At 50.9% G+C, this 19,664-nt stretch overlaps 1 protein-coding gene across 6 annotated transcripts in view; it reads left to right on the plus strand.

The window, feature by feature from the left end:
• The first annotated feature begins 8,148 nt into the window (after positions 1-8,148).
• The window catches only part of DTNB (dystrobrevin beta), a 228,928-nt gene continuing 217,412 nt past the window's right edge, over positions 8,149-19,664 (plus strand). For all 6 annotated transcript variants that reach the window (XR_012763278.1, XR_012763279.1, XM_075415135.1 and 3 more), the window contains exons 1-2: positions 8,149-8,317; positions 8,845-8,923. The gene's annotated coding sequence lies outside the window, so the exon portion shown is untranslated. The remainder of the gene's footprint in view (positions 8,318-8,844; positions 8,924-19,664) is intronic.

Here is a 19,664-nt window from a genome sequence, read left to right on the forward strand (position 1 = left end):
CAGGGACCTCGGGGGGTCTCCAGTCCAACCTCCAGCTCAGGGCAGAGCAGCTTGGCCTCTAACAGCTCGCTCAGGGCTCTGGCCAGCCACGTCTTGAAAATGTCCAGGGATGGAGAAGGCACAACCTCTCTGGGCCCCTGCTCCACCGCTGGACTGTCCTCATGAGGAGAAAGTTTTTCCTTACACCCCATCTGACTCTTGCCCGTCTTCTCTCATCCTCCTGCCTTGCACCACTGTGACAGGCCTGGCTCCACCTTCCTGCTGGCCTCCCTGTGGGAGCAGGGTGGTGGCTATCAGGTGTCCCTCAACCTCTTTTCTTCTGCAGCCTGAACAAGCCCCAGTCCCTCAGCCTCTCCTCACAGGGCAAGCGCTGCAGTCCCCTGAGCATCTCGGTGGCCCTCAGCTCAGCTCACTCCTGGTTGTTGATGTCTTCCTTGTATGAGAGGCCCTGGTCAGTGCACTTGCGCTCAGCCTTGGCTTCTAGCTTGTCTCACTTTGTTGAGGAGCTGGGCATGGCTGTCCCTGCCCACAGGGTCTGAACACAGAGTGAGGACTCTCTGCAAGCTCATATATTTGCTCATATACATTGCTCATGTGCGCCTGCAGCCCAGAAAGCCAACCGTGTCTTGGGCTGCATCCAGAGCAGCGTGGCCAGCAGGGCGAGGGAGGGGATTCTGCCCCTTTACTCCGCTCTCCTGAGACCCCACCTGGAGTCCTGCGTCCAGCTCTGGAGCCCCCAACACAAGAAAGACATGGATGGGTTGGAGCGGGGCCAGATGAGGCCACGAAGATGATCCGAGGGCTGGAGCACCTCTCCTGCGAGGACAGGCTGAGGGAGCTGGGGCTGTTCAGCCTGGAGAAGAGAAGGCTCCGGGGGGACCTTAGAGCAGCTGCCAGTACCTGAAGGGGCTACAGGAAGGGTGGAGAGGGGCTTTGCACAAGGGTGTGCAGTGATAGGACAAGGGGGGAACGGCTCTAAACTAAAAGAGGGCAGATTGAGATGAGATATTAGGAAGAAATTCTTCCCCATGAGGGTGCTGAGGCCCTGGCCCAGGCTGCCCAGAGAAGCTGTGGCTGCCCCCTCCCTGGCAGGGTTCAAGGCCAGGTTGGATGGAGCTGTGAGCACCCTGGGCTGGTGGAAGATGTCCCTGCTGATGGCAGGGGAGTTGGAACCAGATGATCTTCAAGGTCTCTTCCAACCCTTACCCCTCTATGATTCTATGATTCTATGATAATTTCTCCTTTTTTAAATACGGTGGCACACTTCCTGGCCTTCACTCTGTCTCAATCCACTTTTATAGTGACAGTATTTCTTTCCAAATTCTGTCACTTCATGGGACTGAATGTAGCACTGCACAACGCACTGCGCAATTTTTTACAGAGGACTTCACTTAATTGCAGGTAGTTGATGTTGAAATTCAACACAGCAAGGATAAAAACAGACCTGTTGATCTGGGTTATCTCAGTTCGGGAAGGCATGACTGTACCTGCTGCACCCCTTCAGAAATTGTGACCCATAAGGGTGAGGCTGTGGAGTGCACTAGATGCTGATATGGTGACAGAAACACGACATGGGATTCATTTGCCTTAACTTTGGCATCTTTCATTTAGATGCCTAAATCTGAGCTAGTTTTGATTTCCCCTGTAGTCAATGCTGACAGGATCCAGAGGGCAAGTCACGTCACCACAAGGCAGGTGCTTAAGGCGGGTCATATGAACTGCTGTACAAAGGTACCGATTTACTTGACTGTGAAGGGAGCCCAGAGTGCCGGGACCAGACTAATCTCATTTTTAGATTTCTCAAGCTAGATGATACACACCCCGCTCAGGGGGCTAGATTCACAAAGAGGATACAGGCATTTAAATAGCTCTTTAGTCACCAAAGTCCAACATGAGGACACTGTTAACACTCATAACCTCCCTATCCAACCCTGCAGCTGCTTAAATTTTCATCTTATATAATGGAATAATTTCATTCTAATCCACGTTACAAAGTGGCTCCTGGTCCCCAGGCCAAGCAGAGGAAAACGCGTTGTGTCCATAGTGTCCCAAGTCTAAGGTCCTACCCAGCAAATCAGCTGGGCTGGGCGGGAGCAGGATGGCTGTTGCTCCAGCTCTTGCACCTCCGCAACACAAGCCGCTCTCGCATGCGCTAGCGATACCCGCAGCTCATTTTCCTGAGACCACATCAGCGCCCTGGTGAGGCCCCATCTGCAGTGCTGTGTCCAGTGCTGGGCTCCCCAGTTCAAGAAACATGAGAAGCTACTGGAGAGAGTCCAGCGGAGGGCTACGAGGATGAGGAGGGGACTGGAGCATCTCTCCTACGAGGAGAGGCTGAGGGAGCTGGGCTTGTTCAGCCTGGAGAAGAGAAGGCTGCGAGGGGACCTAATATATACTTACAAATATCTGCAGGGTGGGTGTCAGGAGGATGGGGCCAAACTCTTTTCAGTGGTGCCCAGTGACAGGACAAGGGGCAATGGACACAAACTGAAGCAGAGGAAGTTCCGTCTGAACATGAGGAAGAACTTCTTCCCTCTGAGGGTGACGGAGCCCTGGCCCAGGCTGCCCAGAGGGGCTGTGGAGTCTCCTTCTCTGGAGATATTCAAGACCCGCCTGGACAAGGTCCTCTACAGCCTGCTGTAGGTGACCCTGCTTGGGGAGGAGGGTTGGACTGGGTGACCCACAGAGGTCCCTGCCAACGCCTACCATTCTGTGATTCTGTGATTCTGTTCTCTACACGACGCACCCTCCCTGCACACTTCCCGCTGCTGTTTTAGTTTAGCTGCACAAATATCCTCTGTACTAATGCTGCCGTTCCTCCTTTCTTTGCCCCCGGAATGGCTTGGAGAGGCCATGACCTAGAGTGGAGCAATACTGGGCAGACGGATGTTGACATCTTGGGGGCAACTTTACTGCAAGACCACGAGGGAATGGAAAGATTTTTGTGCAAACCGTGTCCATTAATCTCCCCTCGCAGGCAGCGACTGTGGTTTGGGCCACAGCCCAGGCTTGGTTTCCTCTTTGTCAAGGAAAGGTTTTAGGCCAAAAGACTAAGCACACACCAACGTGACTATGTTGTCCTTCTTACAGGGAGCAACCCAGAGCACTTCAGATGGGAAGAGAACAGCCTGTTCTGCCTCCGCCGGGCGCTGGCGGTGCCCACTCGGGACCGAGGGAGCCAGCTGATGCCAGCGCGAGGCCATTCCCAACCCTGCCTGAAAGATCATGGTGATGGGGTGATGTTCCTGAGCAGTGGGCAAAAGCAAACGTCACCTCTACCTTCAGGAAGGGCAAGGCAGAGCCAGCCTCACCTCAGTCCCTGAGAAAGTGATGTAGCAAGTAAGTCTGGAAACCATTTTGAAGCATATGAAGAGCAAGAAGGTGATTAAGACAGTGAAGACAAAATCGTTCCAGACCAACCTTACAGCCTTCTGCAGTGAAGTGCCCAGCCTGCCAGCCATCTGTGACGAGGGCAGAGCAGTGGATGTCTACCTTGATTTTAGCACAGCTTTTCAAACTCTCTCCCATAACACACTCGGAGAGAAACTGGTGAAGTACAAACTAGAGAGAGGGACAGTGAGGTGGACTGAATGCTGGCTGAACTGCCAGGCTCAGCGGGTTCGGAGCAGTGGCACAAAGTCCAGTTGGAGGCCAGTCCCTAGTGGTGTTCCCTGGGGCTTGGTACTGGGTCCAGACATTTAACATCTTCATTAATGCTCTAGATGATGGGACAGTGTACAAAGTCAGCAAGCCAACCCCAGCCCTTTGGGGTTGTTCAGCTCCGGGGAGGCCTTAGCGTGGCCTTTCAAAATATAAAGGGGCCTTGTAAGAAAGCTGGGGACAGGCTTTTTAGCAGGGCCTGAAGTGACAGGACAAGGGGTGATGGCTTTAAACTGAAAGAGGGGAGATTCAGACTGGAGCTAAGGAAGAACTTGTTCATGCTGAGGGTGGTGAGACCCTGGCCCAGGCTGCCCAGAGAGATGGGAGATGCCCCGTCCCTGGAACCATTCCAGGCCAGGTGGGATGGGGCTCTGAGCACCCTGAGCTGGTTGGAGATGTCCCTGCCCATGGCAGGGGGTTGGACTGTGTGGCCTTCAAAGGTCCCTTGCCACCCAAACCAGTCTGTGATCCAATGATTCTAAGTCTGTAGAGGACAGAAAACTGGAAGGAGTGGTTGATCCTCCGGATGACTGTGCCACTGTTCAGAGGTGCCTCACCAGGCTGGAAAAATGGGCATAGAAGAACCTCGTTGAGTTCAAAGGGCAATACCAAGTCCTGCACTCGGGCGGAACAACCCCATGTACCAGAACAGGCTGGTGGGCGACCAGCTGGCAGACAGCTTGACAGAAAAGGCCCTGGGGCGCTGGGGGCCAGCTGTGTGCCCTTGGGACAAAGGAGGTCAACAGTGACCCAGGCTGCATTAAGCAGAGTGTCGCTGGCAGATGGAGGGAGGCGACCCTTCCCCTCTCTCAGCACCGGCGAGATCGCAGCTGGCCTAACGCGCTCCGCTCTGGGCTCCGCCGTACAGGACCTGGAGTTACTAGCGTCAGTGAAAGGCCACACAGATATAATTTAAGGCGTTGTCATACAAGGAGAGGTGACACTCGCTGCGCTGCACGCCCTGCAGAGAGCCTCAGGGAAGCCACTCCGTACGGACTGAATTCCGCAGCGGCGCTTAGACTTGCACGTGCAACCTGCCCGGGGGTTATTCACAGGCGTGAGGTCGTACGGCACGGAATGGGCTGCGGCCGCACTACTCAAACCGGTCAGACTGCACAGAACGGTGATTCTACCCAAACTGCCTACCGGGAATGGCCCCTATCCCACACGAGTTGCCCAGAATTGCCTGGAGGATGTTTGGGAGAACATTAATTGGGCTGGAGGGCTCCCCACTTCAAGAAAGATGAGGAGCTACTGGAGGAAGTCCAGCACAGGGCTACGAGGATGAGGAGGGGACTGGAGCATCTCTCCTACGAGGAAAGGCTGAGGGAGCTGGGCTTGTTCAGCCTGGAGAAGAGAAGGCTGAGAGGGGATCTAATAAATGTTTATAAATATCTGCAGGGTGGGTGTCAGGAGGACGGGGCCAGACTCTTTGCAGTGGTGCCCAGCGACAGGACAAGGGGCAACGGGCACAAACTGAAGCCTGGGAAGCTCCAGCTGAACCCGAGGAAGAACTTCTTCCCTCTGAGGGTGCCGGAGCCCTGGCCCAGGCTGCCCAGAGGGGCTGTGGAGTCTCCTTCTCTGGAGATATTCCAGCCCCGCCTGGCCGCGGTGCTGTGCCCCCTGCTCTGGGTGACCCTGCTTGGGCAGGGGGTTGGGCTGCGTGACCCACAGAGGTCCCTGCCCACCCCTGCCATGCTGGGATTCTGTGATTCTGTGATACACACACTAAAATACACTGGTCACTTAACTGTTCCAGCAGTTAAACAGCACCATCAAATTCCAGTGCCAATGCCTACATCCTGCTGCAACTTAATTTACTAGCGTAGATGCAGCCAGCAGAAACAGCCCTCCACACCACCTCTGCCAAATGCGGTTCCACTGCTGCTAGCGGGCCTGACTCCAGGATTCGGGAAAAAACCATCTCGTTTCATTTGCACACAGACATCTCAGAATAAACATTAACGCAGTGCTAGCTAGAACGTCTAAGCAGCATTTCTTCTCCTCTAATTTTCCTATTCCCTCACGACAAAGCATCTCACTCCCACACATGCAAAATGTTAGAAGTCCTTCCTCGCCACACACAGTGCAAGAATCCTGCTCCTTTCCCACAGGCACAGAAAACATTTTGCAGAGTGAACCATGGCATTTCCACACGGGGAGGCTGAGCAGAGGCTGGAACAGATGCCTGTCCTGTCCAATCTTCCTCAGAAAACACTCACGTCCCAGCCATGGCTGTGACTGGTTGTACTACGACTGGCTGCCAGCAAGCCAAGCTGCAGTATCGCTGATTGCTATGCTGTAGCGTTACCCAGCCAGACACAGATGGTCAAAGAATGGAGCAGGGTAGATCGACATTTGAAAAACTTGCTCTTCCTCTGGTGGGAGAAGCTGCGAGACACAGCAGGGTGCTTTTAGAAGACTCCCCTGGTGTACAAGTGACACATCCTTGAAGTGCACAGTTCCTTACAAGCCAAAGCTGGCCTCCCAGCTCACAAGGGCTGCTGAAGGCATCATCACAGCAAGACACACTGACAGAGAGCTACGGCACTGCACCAGCGTCTGACCTTCCATGGGGGGTCCTGCTTTGGCGATGGCTGCTGAGGGGCTGGCAGCGGGCCCGTTCCATCCTGCAGCCTTCCCTCTCTCCCAGGCCCCGGGCCTCTATCCACGCAGAGCCCCAGCCCAATCTTGCAACTCATCATAAAATCATAGAATCACAGAATCATTAAGGTTGGAGAAGACCTCTAAGATCATGAAGTCCAACCATCCACCCAACACCCCCACGCCTGCTAAACCATGTCCTGAAGTGCCACAGCCCATGGTTTTTGAACCCCTCCAGGGATGGGGACTCCCCCACTGCCCTGGGCAGCCTGGGCCAAGGCCTGACCACTCTCTCAGGAAAGAAGTTTTTCCTAATCTCCAACCTGAACCTCCCCTGACACAACTTGAGGCCATCGCCTCTCGTCCCATCGCTGGTTACTGGGGAGCAGAGCCCAACCCCCCCTCACTGCCCCCTCCTCTCAGGGAGCTGCAGAGAGTGATGAGGTCCCCCCTCAGACTCCTCCAGACCAAATCCACCCCAGCTCCCTCAGCCGCTCCCCATCAGACTTGTTCTCCAGCCCCCTCCCCAGCCTCGCTGCCCTGCTCTGGACACGCTCCAGCCCCTCCAGGTCCTTCTTGGAGTGAGGGGCCCAAAGCTGAGCACAGCACCCGAGCTGCGGCCTCACCAGTGCCCAGCACAGGGGCACGATCCCTGCCCCAGTCCTGCTGGCCACCCCATTGCTGGTACAAGCCAGGATGGTGTTGGCCTTCTTGGCCACCTGGGCACACTGCTGGCTCCTGCTCAGCCGGCTGCCGACCAGCACCCCCAGGGCCTTCGCCGCCGGGCAGCTCTCCAGCCGCTCCTCCCCAAGCCTGGAGCCTTGCGTGGGGTTGGTGTGACCCAAGGGCAGGACCCGGCACTTGGCCTTGTTGAATGAACCTCATGCAGTTGGCCTCGGCCCATCGATCCAGCCTGTCCAGACCCCTCTGCAGAGCCTTCCTGCCCTCCAGCAGATCAACACTCCCGCCCAGCTTGGTGTCATCTGCAAACTCACTGAGGGAGCACTCAACCCCCTCATCCAGACCATTGATAAAGATGTGGAACAAGGCCGGACCCAAAGCTGAGCCCTGAGGAACACCACTCCTGACTGGCCGCCAGCTGGATTCAACTCCATTCACCACCACCCTCTGCGCTCAGCCATTCAGTCAGTTTTTTACCCAGCAAAGCACACACCCACCCCACACTCCCGTGAGCAAACCCAGGCCACAACTCGGCACACAGGAGCGCGGCCTGATCCCGCCGCGGGCCTTCCATACCTATCCACCTACCCACCCACCCTACACTCTGCTCTTCGGAGCCACAGCAACACCACGGAGCGCTCCGCCAGAGCCCACCCGTGCCGGGCCTCCCCCTGCCCCACTGACTGATCGCCCTCAGGCTCAGCACAGGGCTTCCACTGTTACCTCCAGGCGTTTAAATGGCTTTAAGGAGCCGCCTCGCCGCTCCACACAGCTCTTAGAGGCACCTCAGGCGCCGCTGAGGAGACGGCTCGGCCCCCGGCACCGGGCTGCCCGGTGCCGGGGGCCGAGCCGTCTCCTCAGCGGCGCGCACTGCGCCTGCGCGTCCCCGCTGCGCCCCTGAGGCAGCGACGGGAGCGCGCCAGGCGGCGCCGGCCGCTGATTGGCTGGAGAGCAAAAGCGCGCTCCGGGGGCCCGTTGGCGCAAGGAGGGGGGAGGAGCGCGCGCGGGGATGAGCGGACGCACGTCCGCCGCCGGGGAAGCGTCTGCCTCCTGATTGGCGGTTGGGCGGTGTCGCGCGGAGTGGGAGGGGCGGGGCGGGCGCTCTCGCCCTCCGATTGGCTGAAGGCGGCGCGAGGGGTGGGGAGGGAGGTGAGGTGAGCGCGGGCTCAGATTGGCGAGAGTGCGCGCGCCCCTGCGGAGGCGTGCTGGGATTGGCTGGGCGCCGCGAGGCGGCCGGGGACCGTTGGAGCGGGGAGGCTGAGGCGTTTGGCCGCGCGCCTCTGTGCAGCCACCGGCGGCCGGAGCTCCCCCCTCCAACCCCCGGGCGCTGCGTCCCGCACCCGTCAGCCCCGGGACCCCCCCCCCGGTAGAGGTGCGTGCTCGGCGGGACGCGGGCAGGCGGGGCCGGGGCGGGCCCTCTGCGGGCTCCCCCGCTGCCCCGGGCAGGGTGCGGGGACCGGCGGGCCCGGGACGCCCCCCTCCTGCCTGCGCGGGCTTGGGAGGCAGCGCCCAGCCGGAGCCCCTCGCCTCAGCCCCGGGGGCTGCGGTGGCGGCGGTTGCCGGGCCTGGCGCGGAGGAAGCGCCGAGCCCCGCGGGAGGCCTGGAGGGTAGGGGCGGGGGGGTACCTCGGGAAGGTCCTCGCTGCCGGTCGGTGGGCAGCGGGGGCCGTCCCGGCGCCCGGGTGGGTTCTGGCTGCGTTCCGTCGGAGCTGACAGATGCTCGCGTAGACGCGGAAGCTGCGAGGCTTCGTCTCTTTGTGATCAGCGGGAGGCACAACCGGGGCAAGAGCGGCGTGTTCGCCGTTGTAACGGCGGAACAGGGAGGAGGTGTTGTTTTGCTGTGGGAAACCCTGTCTCGCGTGGAAAAAATAACTTGGTGTTTTCCCCCCCATCTTTTTAGGTTGTCTTTAAATGTTGGAAGAAGGAGCTGAGCCGGGGAAAGTGGAAGTTGCCCAGAGAGACTTCGCGGAGTGATTCAGGTGACGTGCTCTGTAGTGACTGCCTGTGGTACCGCGCTTAGAAACTCGCGTTGTGTAACCGATCTCAGGTACCGGTTTGTTCGCGCTGACGTAACTGATAGCGACGTTTTTCACTTCTGACAAACTTCCGGCGTAAAGTAGTGATTTCTGCATTTTATGTCAGGTATTGCACGTGTAAAACTATTCCTGTGTGCGATGCAGTCCTGTATTTAACAAACCCTGCGCAATTACATCCTCGTGCAGCGGATCCTGTAGCTGGGGGAGGTGAAGCTGATGGATATCCCTGCGGAGGCCTAGGAGACCCTGAGTGGTACGCAGAGCACCAGTGTAGTGCTGTCTTCTTTCAGAGGAGGTCGGTGAGCCACCCAGAACGGGCTGGATAGCACAAGGATACTTTGAAAGTTGTCTCTGTGCTGCTTGAAAATGCACATCTAACAGAATCTGAGTTATTAAGGTAGATTGTGGTCAGTAGTTGTGCGTTACCTCCCTTTGAAAATGCTTGGTGCTTCTGGTTTCTCTGGTTCCTAAAGCTGACTGTGTAGTCTGATGCTCTGTCTGGTGTGGCTGCCCGGTGACAAAACAAACGTTCCACGGGCCTGAACCAGTGGTTCAAAAAGCCAGAAGTCTCAGTTCCCTGTTTTAAAAGTTGGGAAAGGCTGGACTGAAGAATTGCGATTTTTGTTTGTATTTTTCTCCCTCCCACGCCCCCTTCTTTCTTTTCCCTGATGAGAGTTTGTGATGCTGTGCTGCTAGATGAGATCTTAACGTACACCCGAAGGAAAGGGGGTGACCCAAAAGCATTGGTTTGAAACTGTTGCTTTTCGTGTTTCCTCTTCTCTGAAGCACGTTTTTGATTAATGGGGAATTTAGATAAAAGGACAAACGTGTTGCTGACCCAAAGGCTTCCTTTTTAGAGAAAATTAATCACTGTGGACAGTGCAGGGCAGAATGAGCAGTAACCTCTCACCAGAACATGCAGGTTTTGCGAAGGCTGTCCGTGGCCTGTGCTACAGGCTTTTCTGAAGTTCCTTTCCAGACTAGTCCATAAATGTCATGTTACCAGCAGCATCGTTCCTGTGACCCTTAAATTCTTGCTATGCTTTCGTCTGTCCAGGATGCTACTCCAGAGGCAGCTTGCTTAGCTGATTGCTAAGACAGTATTGTCGTATTTAAATGCTCTTTGGGTTTCTGCTTTTTATTGTTATCATACATAGGATTCTTGTCTGCAGTTTATAGCTGTTTGATGATCTATCCCCAGTCTGCTGCTGGGGTCTTGTTCAGTACCGAGAAGGGAGCTCCCCACTCTGGTGTTTGGGGTGCTGGAGTTTGTCGCCTGCTCGTTACACGATCTCACATTTAAGAGGGCACATCATCAGACCTCTGTGTGAGCGCCTTGTGACAGCCACCCCATTGTTCGTTAAAGTTTTTGTTGGGCTGAAGGCAGAAGCCACGACAGCGTTTGGTCTGCTGGCAGGCCGATCAGCATTGTCTCAAACTCTCTGTTTGTTTGCAGCAGACTGCTGCTTGTCTTGGGCTGTGGGTTGTCTGGAACGGTGAGTTCCTTGATGTGTTGCAGCCAATACGTTCAGGCCTGTGGTTTAACACAGAACCTAGATGTTTCAATAGTAATAGAAGTTTTAAGAAGTTAAGTGATGAATGGTATAGAAAACTTAGGAAGAAGCCATAATAGAAAAACAAGGGCTTTTCCAATATCGTAAAGCGTTGATAAAAAGGCATAATTTTTCCATCAGATTAATTATATTACACTCTCAGTACCACAGGGTGGCATTAGGAATGGCGATCTAGTATTCTTTTTAGCCATGGTCATATATTAGCTATTGTATGTTGTGCAAGCTGACAGGTTTTTGAAGAGGCAGAAAATCAAGTCTTGAAGTTTAAACCGACAACTTGGGGATTAGTTGGTGCCTTAACGAGTGTGCGCAGCCCGTAACGCTGTCTGCATACTTCAGAGAGTCTGGCTTCACGTGGTTGGTCCGTTACAAGCTTCTATAGAGTCTAACTGATGTATTGAAATAGGGCACTCTGCAAATAATTGCCTAGAATTTCTTTTAAAGGGAAAGGTCGATAATTCCCTTGGCTCAGACAGGCAGTCTGCGGTGTTGACACTACCGTTGTAGTTACGGACTCCATCACCTGATAGAAAGGGAGACAATTTCCCAGCAGGTGTGAAGGGCTGGGTTTCAGCATTCTGCTCGCTGCACAGCCTGACTCTCCTACCGTTATCTCTCACTGCTACTTTTTTTTTTTACTTTGTGGTTTCAGGGTTATGTTTTCGGGTGGTAAGGATTTGACTTCATAGCGTTTGTATTGAGTTAGTACTTTTCTGTTGTTGTTCCCTTGAGTACCAGGGAGAAGAAATCATGACTGTATTGTGTATCTTTCATTTAGTGATTAAACAGGTTTCCACTGATAAACTGTGGCTGCACTTAAATAATTTCATGGGTCTTTTCCAGTCCTGTGGGTTTTTGAGGGCTAGTAGGCCGAGTGAAAGTATTTTAACTTATCAGCTGTGCTTAAACATTTTTATAAATCTGTTTTACTTAATGCCAATGAAGATTTTTAGGCAACCTGAATCTGGAAGAAATGGTTGGAGACCTTTTAATGTGATATCTGTTGTGGAATTTTGTGTGGCCAGTTGTATCTCTCTGAAAATTAATGGAATTTTAGCAAGATTGGATGTGTAAAGTGTGTACTGTAGTTACAAAACACTTAAAATCATAATAACTGTACTGTAATTAGTTACTAACTGCAAGTGTGAAGTATTTTTTAGTCTTTTTCAGCTTTGCTGCTTTCAAGTGCAGATTTTCACTTCATTTAAGAGGTGGAGGAATGAAGAGGGTGTTTTGCCATAAAGCAAACAGTGAGGAAGCCTAGTCCCTAATTTAAATTTTTTTAAAAAACAGCAAAAGTGACAAAGCTAAGGGATAAACCCTTTTTGTTTTATGGAAGATAATGGCAAGCATGGTCAATTAAAGTCAAGTTTTACAATTGGATTGCTCTGTTTTTCCTTCCTCAAAGAAAAAAATAACCAACAACTTTGTGTCCACAGTTGATGAGGGATTTGGAGTGTTGAATCACAGGTGATTAGAAAAGAAGTTCACAGAGTCCTGCCCGTGTTAACAGACGTGCACGTGGGAACAGCAACGGAAGAGCGTGTAGAGCTGAGTGTTCCGGACTGAATATTCTGAAAGGGATTTTCTGGAATATAGTCTGCAAAGAGAAGTTTGGTGGGAGGCAGGGAAGGGATGAAGTTTCCAGTTGTACTATAACGTGTTCTGTGCTCATGCTTCTAAAGGCCGAATGGGGCCGAGTGCCCGGTCCTGCGCTTGGGTCACACCAACCCCACGCAAGGCTCCAGGCTTGGGGAGGAGCGGCTGGAGAGCTGCCCGGCGGAGAAGGCCCTGGGGGTGCTGGTCGGCAGCCGGCTGAGCAGGAGCCAGCAGTGTGCCCAGGTGGCCAAGAAGGCCAACACCATCCTGGCTTGGACCAGCAATGGTGTGGCCAGCAGGAGTGGGGCAGGGATCGGGCCCCTGGACTGGGCACTGGTGAGGCCGCAGCTCGGGTGCTGTGCTCAGCTCTGGGCCCCTCACTCCAAGAAGGACCTGGAGGGGCTGGAGCGTGTCCAGAGCAGGGCAGCGAGGCTGGGGAGGGGTCTGGAGAACAAGTCTGATGGGGAGCGGCTGAGGGAGCTGGGGCTGCTCAGGCTGGAGAAGAGGAGGCTGAGGGGGGACCTCATCGCTCTCTGCAGCTCCCTGACAGGAGGGGGCAGGGAGGGGGGGTTGGGCTCTGCTCCCCAGTAACCAGCGATGGGACGAGAGGCGATGGCCTCAAGTTGTGTCAGGGGAGGCTCAGGTTGGAGATTAGGAAAAATTTCTTCACTGAAAGAGCAGTCAGCATTGGCCCAGGCTGCCCAGGGCAGTGAGGGAGTCCCCATCCCTGGAGGGGTTCAAAAAATGTGTAGATGTGGCGCCTGGGGACATGGTTAAGTAGGAATGGTGGTGTTGGGTGGATGGTTTGACTTGGTGATCTTAGAGGTCTTTTCTGTCCTATGATTCTTCTAGGTCAGTTTTTTATGGCAGTGAAATAGACTCCGAGGACAAACTGATGGTGACAGTATACATGAGGAAAGCTTGACGGGGTAGTGGTGTCGGTTGGCTTGCTGTAGGATTGCACTACAACCTGTGGGATCACGGAGCGGGCTGGAAGTAGGTGTGCTATGAAGCAGCACGTTGAAATGTTCCTTGCCCTGGTTACCAAGTGGATGCAACCAAAGTATCATTTGGGGCTTTTTAATACCTTGCAGTATGAGCAAGACTGCAAGCCTGGAGAGGCTGAACTGGGGCTGCGGACGGAGCAGCGTGGCCGTGGAGGGATGGCAGAGCTACGTCTGGGGAGAGAGGTGCTACGGGGACAGGCAGAATGCCGTGCTGAAAGCACAACAGTGTTCTTTGAGTTTATTTATATTACTCTTTTTTTTGCAGTGCTTATGGAATCTTATCTTATAATTATTGTGTGTTATTCATTTATTTATGTTTTAATAGAATGATCACATCAAAAGGAATACTGAGGCAGTAGGGAGGCGTTGGTGGTTTTGGCAACTGGTTTGGGTACAGCCAGATTTTTGGAGAAGGTATGGTATGTTTCTGGCAGCTCAGACGAAATTCAGATTACCTGGGACTATAGATGTGTTCACTTTCCCACTCCCATTGACTGTGGCAAACAGCAGATACACTTTTAAATTTAGATCAAATTCCTTATTATATACTCTTATACCCTTTTAGTAACTTCTAACACTTTTAAAATAAATTATGACTTTGTAGACTTGAGAAGTTGTTGATGATGACTTTACATTTTACATTAAAGTAGGAGATAAAATTATCAATATGTAAAGAAGTAAACTTGTGTAGGGGTGGATTTTTTTTTCCCCCTAATTCAGTTGTGACAGTGAAAGTCGTTCGTGTTCCCAGGCGTTTGTCACTGCTCCTTTGGCTCGAGTTTCCCATCCCTACAGGTGTACCACAGGAGCAGTTTGCGTGAACTTTTTCTGATGTGCTGAAATTTTTAATCTAAGCTGATTACATCTGAAGTGAGATAGGAAGGGAAGGTCTTGTGGGGATGACTATTGATTGGTGAAGATGGTGGCGGGTGATAGAGGTCTAGAGGTGATGACAGGTACCGAAAATGGTATTATCTTCTACTGGTGTGGATGGATTGGGAGGAGAGGAGTCTTTCTGCTCAGTGCTGACATCCGCCAGCCCGAGCTCGGGGTTAGTTTGCGTTCTGTCAGTGCTTATGTATGTTATTTTTTGGTGGTGCATTCCGGGCTCTGTTCGTGCTCAATGTGTTCATCTAGGTTAATAGAGAAGAGGGCAAAAATGTAACTCGAAACATTTCCTAATAAATATTTCATCTTGGTGAAGGGGCAATTTTAGAATTCTCTCTTGTGCTCTAGTAAGCGGTTCTGGGAACCTGCAGATAAAACTGTGTGGAAAGAGGGTTGTGAGATTCACCTTGGAAAAGCTGGGAAGCACAGATTGGGCAGAAATCCCCTCCGGTGTTACAAAGAAGGTAAGTCTTCCCTTCCTGAGAGGGAGAGCTAAGCCGTTAATTAGGATACTTCCAACTTCTTATTGCTTGAAAAATCATGGAGTAATACTTGATTTATCTTATTGAATATTAACACTGCTTTATTTTAAGGAAACAATTTAAACTGCTAAATTTGCTCTGGTTTGCAGGCTCGTGGTAAATCTTATGTGTAGTCGTTAATTTTAAGTTCAGCCTCAGAGTCAACAGGGCGGGTTGTAAAAACCCATTTCTGTTCCTCAGGCTCTCGGGCAATAGAGAAAAACAAGAGTTTGTGATGGCTTTCCAGTTATTGAAGAAAAGCATGTTTGTATTCGAGGCACTTTGTGGCCTGACTTCTATGCATCCTCTCTTTAGTTTGCTGGGAAACAGATCTGACTGTGCAGCATGTGTCTGAGTGCACAGTGGTGTCCTTAAGAGCTTGCAGTTTTCCTATTCCCCATGCTTAACAATTCCCTCTTTGCTAAAAATTAATATATATTGCTATGGACCTAAAATAATACCTTGTAGTGTTCTTCTGAAGCTTTCCTTGCTTTTGTGACTTGAACTTCACAAGAAGTAGGCTGCTAACGTACGGTGCCTGCTGTCGGTCTCCTCAGCCCATCCATAGTCTTGCGCCTGAGCTGGGAGTTCTTCAGGGTGGGGATTTCTTGCTGTTCGGGGCGTTGAACAAGTAGTTACGTACATGGACTGAAATCTTGTTGTGTCACAGGAATTCAGATTGTTTGGCGTTCTGTTTGGAGGATTTTTGTCTTGAGGTAATCTGGAGCTTCTTTTTAAAATAGTGTTAGAAGCTTTTGAAGGTTTTGAAAGTAACCCGTGATTAAATACAGTTTCTTGTTCCATTTTTGTTTGACTTGCATCTGGTCAAATCTCTGTCAGTTCCTTACTAGGTGGGAAAATAGGGTTGCTGGTCTCATGCTGCGGCTTAAACCACTGCGATGGTTGTTTTCCGTAGCAGTAAATTGAAGTGGTAAGGCCTGGCTGAGGCTGCGTTGCTGCATGCAATGTCCTGTACAAACAAAACAGATGGCATTTTATGCCTTGAAAAAATGTCACGGTTTAAACAGAATTGGCAAGGCAGGGAGTAGGGAAATGTTTAGTTCTTGGTACTAAATCTTTTTTCCTAAACGACTTGATTGCCCATTCATTCTCAAGCAAGTTTACTGAGTAATATGTGCATGTTTTGCAAAATCCTCTTTAAGAGTAGCTTTTGATCTACTGTATTATTAAAAAAAAAACACACACACAAAAAAAAGAACCATTGACTTGTATAGAATTTCACTGCAAAGTTGTTGCCCATTCCCTCGGATCCATTCTCTAGTGGTTTTTGCACTTATGCCCTGCTTCTAGACTGCTCTCAGTTCTGACCTGTAAAGAACTTATGCAAACATTGGAGTCCAATACTTGTAAGAGAGCTGTATCTTTAAAGTCTGAGACCTTTAAGTTTTTAGGCAACTATGCTACTAGAAAATGCATATTGTTTCTCAAAGGGGCTCCATTACTCCCATTGCTGTAGATGCAGAATTAACGTTTTAAAGTATTTTTAATACTTTCGTGCACAGTTGCTCGTGGTTCAATTACTTCCATGCAGTGATGGGAACAGAGTTTGAAGTTTGAAGTTAAACGAGGAGAATTATCAGAAATGGTTTAAATACACATTAAAAGAAGATGTTGCCAGTGTACTTGCATAAGTATAAAAAGCTCGTCTTTTCTCTTCCTGGGTTTTGGTCTAAATGTGTTGGATGTGCCCCCCTGAAATATCTTCTAGATCGCTTTCTTCTTCTTAGTAAGAGGCATAGGGGAAAGAAGGAGTTCTTTCAATCAATCACATATATTAATGTTTGACTGCTGATACAAGGGAGATCAGAAGATGAACCAAGAGAGGATGAAGAACAAAGAAATGAATAAGCAGCAGATATTTTGGAGAGACAGAGAGGGCAACGAGGGAAGGAAATGAATCTTTATGGGGTTTTTGTTCAAATTCTTAGAAAAGGAAAAGTAAAAATACTTCAGCATCTTTTACTGAAATCCATCTAAGATGAAAAAATGTCAGCACCTTTGTATCATACATAAGTTTATTTTCATACTTTAAAATTAACAAAATATTTATGACAATTTAGAAATTATTGAAAATTATTTAAATCAAATGACAGTTGCACAAAGCTGTACAAGTTTAGAAGCCCAAAACAAGTTATTGAAGTGCTAAACCAGATGCAACAGCAGTAACTTTTTCTGCAGGTACAGATATGCCCTGATTTTTTATTCAATATCTTTCTCTCAGTGACAGCTTCATTGAAATGTTTAAAACTGAATGAACAGACAAGGGATGAAAGCATTTCTTTAAACCACCCATGAAGATGTGTTCCTTCTAATTAGAAAATTGGCAGAAAGGTACTAAACTTCCTTCACTGTGTATTCAGTACGTTTAACATTAACATATGCCCCAAAGTGGTATTCTGATTTTTTTTTAATTACAAGTTATTTCTGAACTTAAATAGGTGTAAGCACAAATTTACCCTCACAGCAACCACAGTCATCTTATCAGAGACAGCAAGTATTATTTATGCTAGTAAAATGCAATATTGACAATCTGAACAAACGCAGATGTAGTAATTTATAAATAAACTTGCATTTCTGTGCTCCTCAGTTTGGCTGATGGGGCTGCATTTCAGGGCGAACCAGTGCCTGGAAATGCGTATCAAACCATAAAGATCAGAATTTCTGTTTGGAGTTTGTCTGAAGGGTGGAAACACAAGATAAAACCAAATTGACTATTTAAAGGGGAGAAAAACAAAATCTCTAGCTAGTGAACTAATTTAGTGACTAAATTACTCAAAAAGCAGTGAGGAAACACCTGAAATTGCAGATATGGAAGCTGAAAGACACAGCTGAAGTTTCGAGTCTCCGACAGAGTAGGAAGTCAGTGTAACAGCGGTTAGGGAAGAGCAGAAGTGTGACTTCTTAGGGGGTGGCTGCAGTTCGTGCAAGAATATCAAGGCTGCTGTGTTAGCTGAGAGTAATTACGTAGTCTGTCTCCCTCCCTGCGATTTGATGAGGGAAAGCTGCTTATTTAGGCCGTTACCTACAGCTGATGAGCTCCAAGAAGAGCGAAACCTTTTAAGATAGGTCCTGTAGTATTGGCCTAACGAAGTTCCGAGTGGCTTGCTCGCATTCGTTTCAGTGCGTAAGCTGCAAGTGTGATCAGGAACCCCAGAAATGTGTGGTCCAGAGTCATCAGGGGCTGGACCTGTTGGAGCACGTCAAGGGAAATACAGTCATTAGGTTTTATTTTTATTTCTGTTGTTGGATTTTATCCACCCAGGTGCGCATATATAATGCATGCGTGCTTTGTGGGGGTGGGAGAGAGCCCGGAAAGGTGAGGAAAAGGGAGAACAGGGAAAAAAGGGAAGATTGGAATCTAGACAGGAAAAGAAAGAACCCAAGAGAAGAAAGAGCAATGTTTGAGTTTATGGTGCTATTGAAGATACTTTAGAAGGTGACTGACCATCGCGTTCTCCACATCTATTGGTAGGGAATTTGTGAATTAGCCTTTATATTAACTCTGTCAGAGGTTACTCGGGAATTAGTTCAACAGTGTTATTGTAGCTGCTGAAAGAGGTAGAGGTGAATGGATAAAGGGAAATGGTAAACTTTTTGAAGGTTTGCATCAAACATATCTGTAGTTTTGTACTGTCCTGTATCTTACACAATTTTTGTGCTTGAAGGTGAACATTACTTTGCAACAAGCATATAGAAATAACTGCTAGCATTTAGAGGGATAGAATGCTTTGGGTTGGAAGGCACCTTTACAGGTCCTCTAAGCCCAACCGCCCTGCAGTGAGCAGGGACATCTCCACCCAGCTCAGGGTGCTCAGAGCCCCATCCAACCTGGCCTGGAATGGTTCCAGGGATGGGGCATCTCCCACCTCGCTGGGCAACCTGGGCCAGGGTCTCACCACCCTCAGTGTAAACAATTTCCTTCTTTATATCCAGCCTAAATCTCCCCTATTTTAGTTTAAAGCCATCACCCCATGTCCTATCACTGCAGACTCTGCTAAACAGCCTGTCCCCAGCTTTCTTGTAAGCCCCCTTTAAGTACTGGGGGCTGCTCTAAGGTCTCCCCGGTGCCTTCTCCTCCCCAGGCTGAGCAGCCCCAGCTCTCCCAGCCTCTCCTCCCAGCAGAGGGGTTCCAGCCCTCGCATCATTGCTGGGGCCTCCTCTGGCCCCGCTCCCACAGCTCCAGCTCTGTCCTGTGCTGAGGGCTCCAGAGCTGGACGCAGGACTCCCGGGGGGGTCTCAGCAGAGTGGAGCAGAGGGGCAGAATCCCCTCCCTCGCCCGGTGCCCACTCTGCTGGGGATGCAGCCCAGGGCACACCTGGCCTTTGGGGCTGCCAGCGCATGATGCCGGGTCATGGCCAGCTTTTCATCCCCCAAGTCCTTCTGGGCAGGGCTGCTCTCCATCCCTGCATCCCCCAGCTGGTGTTGATGCTGGGATTGCCCCGACCCATGTGCGGGACCTTCCCCTAGGGCTTGTTGAACTTCATGAGGTTCGTGCTGGCCCACCTCTCAAGCCTGTCCAGGTCCCTCTGGATGCCGTCCCTTCCCTCTAGCGTGTCGACCGCACCACTCATCTTGGTGTCATGGGCAAACTTGCTGAGGGTGCACTCGATCCCGCTGTCTGTGTCATCGATGAACATATTAAACAGTACTGGTCCCAGTGCGGACCCCTGAGGGACTCCACTGGTCACTGATCTCCATCTGGACATCGAGCCATTGACCACTGCCCTCTGGCTGCGGCCATCCAACCAATTCCTGAGCCACCGAGCAGTCCACCCATCAAATCCATCTTTTTCCAATTTAGAGAGCAGGATGTCGTGGAGGACCGTGTCGACGGCCTTACAGATGTCCAGACAGATGACATCCGTAGCTCTTCCCCTGTCCACTGGTGCAGTCTCTCCATCACAGAAGGCCACCAGGTTGGTGAGGCAGGGCTTGCCCTTGGCGAAGCCATGCTGGCTGTCTTGAATCACCTCCCTGTCCTCCCTGTGCCTTAGCAGAGCTTCTAGGAGGATCTGTTCCGTGATCTTCTTTAATATAATTAAACTATGTTTCTTCAGTGAATATTTTACTGCAG

Source organism: Opisthocomus hoazin, chromosome 2 (assembly GCF_030867145.1).
Source record: "Opisthocomus hoazin isolate bOpiHoa1 chromosome 2, bOpiHoa1.hap1, whole genome shotgun sequence".
NCBI classification, from domain to species: domain Eukaryota; kingdom Metazoa; phylum Chordata; class Aves; order Opisthocomiformes; family Opisthocomidae; genus Opisthocomus; species Opisthocomus hoazin.